The sequence below is a fragment of the Chrysemys picta genome, chromosome 1 (assembly GCF_011386835.1).
Source record: "Chrysemys picta bellii isolate R12L10 chromosome 1, ASM1138683v2, whole genome shotgun sequence".
Taxonomy (NCBI): Eukaryota; Metazoa; Chordata; order Testudines; family Emydidae; genus Chrysemys; species Chrysemys picta.
The window spans coordinates 128,521,802-128,528,063 of NC_088791.1; positions in this window are offsets into that span (position 1 = coordinate 128,521,802).

Consider the following 6,262-nt stretch of genomic DNA (forward strand, 5'->3'; position numbering starts at 1 on the left):
CCCCCAGTGGTCCATTGACCACAAGTTGAAAACCATGTTCTATGGTAAAGACAACATTTCACAGACCCCTTGGACATAGTCTGCAGACCCCAGGGAGGCTGAAAACCACTGCTTTTGATATAGACTAAAACAATCTATATATAGGCCCTGATTCTGCATCCTGTGACTAAGGTACAATTCCATGTTTGCATGGATCTCTTCTAGCAAATCCTGATGCAGGATCAGGCCATAGACACTAAGTTAATTATTTGTAATGGTTAAATTTTATTCTGAAGAATTCAAAAATGACACCCAGGATAAGCACAGTATGTTCTAATTGTTCTAGCCATGATTTATATTTGTTGCTGTTTTGTTTGCAGTACATAATATCACATCTTATAATGTTGATGCAACTTTAAAATTGTAGATGATATATTATCATCCAAGTTCTCGGTGTTCATCGATGTGTCAAATTTCTATTAAGAACTTATTTGTAAAAGATATACTATGTTTTCTTTTGGTAATCTATTTTTTCTGCACTGGATTAACAGTCTGTGGCAGCAGTAAAGTAAAACCTACATCAGCTATGTCATGTTATACTGCAACTGTATAATAGATGTGTTTCCTGTTAACTAAAACCATCCCAGGGGCAAGGTGCTTTTCTAAGCAATATCAATGTGTTTAATAGTTTTATTAAGGCTTCTTTCAGTTTCTTAATCTATTTCAATCCTGGCCTCTTTTACCTTTCTTAAGTTTGTCTGCCTGTGAGATCACAATTGCAGGGAAAGATGTAATGGAGCAACAGAATAGCTAATGCTGAAGACACAGGGCCAGATCCTTCAGTCTTGCTGATTTGCCAAGGTAAACACCAAGGTCCCAATCCTCAACAATGTGAGAAGCTTGTACCCATTAGGACTACTTGCCTAAGTAATGACTACTCACAGGAATATTAGTTGCAGGACTTGCCCTAAGTAAGGATTGCAAGATTTGGCCCAATTTATTTAATGTCATTTAAGCATTTTGGAGTATATGCTCCTTGATATGCATGTTGGCTCAAATTGTTACACACATTTTGACAAATCCTGATTTATGATTACTGTAAAAGATTATGTGGTGACTCGGAATGTTATCGTTTACCTCTCGGAGGCTACAGTACTTGGGTTTGGAACAATGTTAACCAGCTGAAACACTCACAGTAAGCAAATGGGGCATCCTAATTGACTGCATATGAGTTCAGTAAAAGTATCCACTCTCTGTTGTTTATTCTTTTCCCCCTAACTTGGCTTTGTAAGATTTCTGAAACAAAATTGCTGGATTTGTATACAAGTCAACCTCAAATACATCATAGCTGTACTTTTACTGCTGATATATTTACCTAGCATAGGTATATTTTGCCATATGGAAGCCTTTATGGAGGCCCCACCTCTTCATACTGCCTCCTGCTTTCCACAGTAAAGCAGAATGGTTATTAACTAGTCTTGCTGCCATGTCCACCCCCCACCACACACACACACACACACTGCCAAAATTCCCCAGCATTTCTACTCGGGAAGCTTTTACTAATCAGGGTGGCTAATGCTCAACCAGCCAGCATTAATGGGTTAAGGGGAGAATGATGCCATGGAAAGAGGCTTTCATGCATTCCCACTCCTGGAGTTGATTCCCACAGGGTGTGTGTGTGAGGGAAGCATTGCTGACGAGCCAGGATTCCATCTCTATGTCCTTGATCCACAGACAGCTACTAAGTATTCCCCTTCTCTTGCAGAAGTGGAAGAGAATATTTAAGCCTTGATTTATTTCCTTGGTAATTACCAGGGCCACCCAGAGGATTCAGGGGGCCTTGGGCAAAGCGGGGGAGCTGCGGCGCTTGTACTCACCCGGTGGTGGTCCGGGTCTTTGGCGGCGGGGGGCCCTTCAGTCGCTCCGCGTCTTCAGCAGCACTGAAGGGTCCCCCGCTGCCGAAATGCCGCCGAAGACCCGGACCACTGCCGGGCCAGGGCTCGCGGAGCCCCTGCAGGGCCCAGGGCAAATTGCCCCACTTGCCCCCGCCCCCCCGGGCAGCCCTGGTAATTACAGAGAAATAGTCAAAGTTGTAATATTACTGATTTCACAAAAGAAATGTCGTCAAACACTAAAGATCAGTTTTATTGACTTCTCAAAGGATCTACATTGCAGATTAAAAGTAGTGAAACTGGAGTAGAAACAGCTGTTGAATTATTTTTTTTATTAATGTAACACACCAATGTACTTGCATAGTGGTGGTCATTTTAATTTTTTTAGAATGACCTTCTAGTATCCAACGCGGCACAAATAAAATATCATTTTTTTGTCAATGCTGCCGTTAATTAAAATCCTAACCTGTGGGGGGTCATAAGTGGTTAACTCAGCACAAATATAGATGTAAAAAACATTTTATGTCAGGGTTTCCAGTTGTCTGGAACTTTTCTTGGGTGCCTTTTACTTGTATTAAATGTACAAAAGTGTAGTGAAAAATGTATCAAACTCATCAGTAGCAGATATTGCTTAGTGGTGAGGAGTCAAAAATAATTATCATGGAGTGATTGTCTTCCTGTAAAGTACCAGTAACTCAGGTTAAATCCCCTAGTACTTTTTAGTCACAACGGTGCAGGTGCTGTTTTAAGAGGGAATGGAAAGCCCTGGTAGCATAGGGACTTATAGGAAAGACAAAGTTAAGAGGTCTTTTGCACTTCTACAAGCAACAAAAACAAGTTTTTTAATTACTAAATATAATGGATTCTGAATGTTTGTTCTAGAATCAACAGACTGGAAACAGGCCTGTAGATTGAGTTATTTTTTTTCTAATTTTTATTTTACATTCTGATTTTTCTCTCCTTAAGAATAAGGGATTGAGCTGATTAGTGATTGTGTCATGACTTGTAAGAACCATATGCGCTTAAAAAGTCATACTGTAAGACTGATGAATGTAAAGATGGTTAATTTAAAGCTATGGTTTTGCCTTAATGGTTTAAAAATAAAATATTTTTTAAAATTGGATCACAAGTTTTAATGAGTGGTGCATCCTGAATGGTGTTTGATTTTCTTGGTGATAAGACACATCCACAGTGATCACAGTGTCCTGTATTTTTAAAGCAAACAGCTTTGCCACCCTCTGCTGACTGCATCCAGCACTTAATCAGAAAGAGCTGAAAGTCCAAATTGGAAATACATGTTTATATACACATGAATAACTTTTACACATGTGACTAGCTCTGTTTTAAACTCAGTGGAACTACTCACTTAGCTGTTCATGTGAATCAGTGTTTGCAGAAGTCAGGGCTTGCTTAGGTTAGTATCTCATGAAGCTTTGTCAGATAAAGATTGATAGGTATCACTGGAAAAAACGTGTTCCTTTGCAACATCCCGTACCACTACAATAGAACTAGTTTAATTTGTAATAGAGCTTTATCTTAGTGGTTTTTCCTTCAAGCTTTTGATATGCAAGCCCCAGTGCAGAAATCACTTAAATGCTTAGTGAGTAATCCCACTGATTTCAGTGATGCCACTCATGTGGAGCTGAGCATATAAACAAGTGTTTTCAGGATTGGAGCCCAAATCTTTCATGGTAACATGATGTACTAGTAAAGAAACATGCTGAGTATGCTTATTACATAACACGACTTATGCACTGTGAGAGCAGTTTTTAAAAGAACAATATCAAGAGTGTATTTAGAAAAATGCATCCTATCTAAAACCTTGGCGCTTGTGTGATAGGCTGCTTCCGCAATGAATGAGACTACTTATGTTTAGTAAGCAGCATGGCCCCAATTCAGCAAAGCATTTAATGACATACTAGTCATCCCTGTTCAGCTACCCTTTAAGCACATCCTTAAAGTGAAGTATGTTCTTAAGTCCTTTGTTGAATAGGGATGACTGTTTGAATCCAGCCTTATGCTGGGTAGTGTTCGCAGGGTCAGGCCCCGATTTTGGAATAACAGTGAAGAGAGTCCCTGAAATATCCCAGAGGGTAATTACCAATAGCCAGAACAGTTGCGTGAATTCATTTGCATTTTGTAACTAGAAAAAACTTTAATCAAGTCATTATTCTCCCAGATCTAGTTTATATCATCACAAGTTACTGTATTATCGCATCTGCCTGGACCTTTGCTCTAGCTCACTTGTTCAGTGCTAAATATCCTGTTACATCATCAGCACAGATGCTAGAAATCAGTTTGCCCTGGAAAAATGTGGCATTTAATATTTTGTGAAAAAAACAAAAACATTAACTATTAACTAAGTTTTACTGAAAGTACCAGTGTCACGTCTTGTTCAATGTGTGCAACCTCCCCCCTCTTGTGGTAGATTGTTGAATGTGCTTTAAATTTACATAGCTAAACATACTCCAATAAACCGCTTCCAGCATGCAAAGCTTACTCAATGGTGTATAGGAGTTCATGTTTTAATGCATCTCAGATTTCACTGCAGCCTCCAGATATGACTAATTAAAGATATGAAAAGATGCCAAAAACTTTAAAAATCACCCCTAAAGACTGTCACTGAGCTTGCAAAGGACAAATTTCACATTGCTGGTAATGTGCTGTTCTGTACGGTAGGCTGTAGATTACGTTCGAAGGCAGACAATTGTTGAACACATGGAAAGCACTAAACATGAAACAAAAACAAGAGGTTGAAACAGTAGGACCATTGACAACAGTAAAGAAACAATGTGATGGGCTCATTCCAGTGTTTTACAACAGTAAATATATCAATAAAACATTGTGTTCAACTGATATCTCTATATATAGTGGCTAGGGAAACTAAAGTTCAGTGTTTCATTTTAATTGTGGAAAACATGGATTTTTATGGGGGGGGGGATTATTGAAGAATTTTTGTTTTTTATCACTGAAAACTAGGATCCCTGATCATCAGGTCACTCCTGGCAAAGTTGGAGCATTTATTAGCTAGGAAAGAAGAATGTTGAAGAGAAATGGTCGCAGAGGCTGGAGAAGCATGCTGCTGCTCCAACCACGTAGTGATGAGTGGTGGTTGATGGCCTGACTTTCAGCAGTGCTGAACATCCAGTGACCTCACTGAAACCAATGAGAGCTGTAGTTGCGCAGCAGCTTCTGAAAATCTGCGTCATGTGGCTGAGAAATCACAGACGTGGTGTCGGCGGTTTTATGAAACCATATGCAAAATGACACAGGGACTTTAAAACTAATTCAGTAGGGAGAACAAGACTGCCACTGTTAGAGCCTGTATATGGCAGTAAGGACGGGTACGCTCCAGGTGTAATTGTCTATGATTTTGGCTTGGAAATTTTTAGTAAATTACACAGCAAAGATGTGGGGGAAAGCAAGTCGCTAAAAGTGCAGGGTGGGGGAGAGTTTGGAGAGCGAGTCCACTTCACACTCACCCTGCAGTGGTGGCCTTTGTCCTGCAGGACTGGGCCCAGCTCCAACCATTGCAACCTGGATCACAGATCACTTAGGGTTGTTCTAGCCATGCCTCCATTTGAGGCGGGGCAGATGGGTCAAACATGTCTAAGATGATGTGTCCTTTTGAAACCTACATTCAAGACAGCAGTCTTTCTTTTCCCCCATCCACCCCTTCTGTTTTAAATGCTGTCTAACTTGTGTTAAAATCCCTTTGTTTCAGGGTCTTTTAGAAGGACCCCTCCTGGTACAAAATTACCATCCACTTTCACATAAGCTGACAGACACCAATACATAATGACTATATTTTTTTTAAACAAAAGTACATTATTACCTTCCCATCATGTATCTCTCTCTGCTTTTTGCAACCTTAGTTTTAGTGTTAGGTGAGCCTTAGTTACCCGCCCAAGATTAGCTACAATTTTCAAAGCTTTTTTTCTGGCTGTAGACATTTAACATAAATTTGAAATGTAAAGTGGTCTGTTTTACACTCTGGTAAGTTTAACATTCCAGATCTATTTTTTCTGGCTGGGAACACCTTCTGTTAATGCAATTTTTCCCATGAAAATTTGATTAAGAAGGAAATCTGGCTTACACACAAGTGTAGATAATGCAAAACCATGTACATTCTTTGATCTTGTTTGGGTGATGCTGTAGAAATGTGGGATGCTATGCAAAAGCAATTTTTTCCCATAAAAAGCTGATAACTCAGATGTTTGCAAGCTAAGTTGTAAATAAAGGTCCTGCTCCTGCAACTGGTCAGCAAACATCTTTGTCTAACTGGAGCCCTGCTGCATTCCATGGAACTCCATGTAGCTCCAAAGGTGTCCACACAGAACCAGTTCCAGGACTGTGGGAGGCCTAAGAGTCCAATCCTACAAGCCTTATTC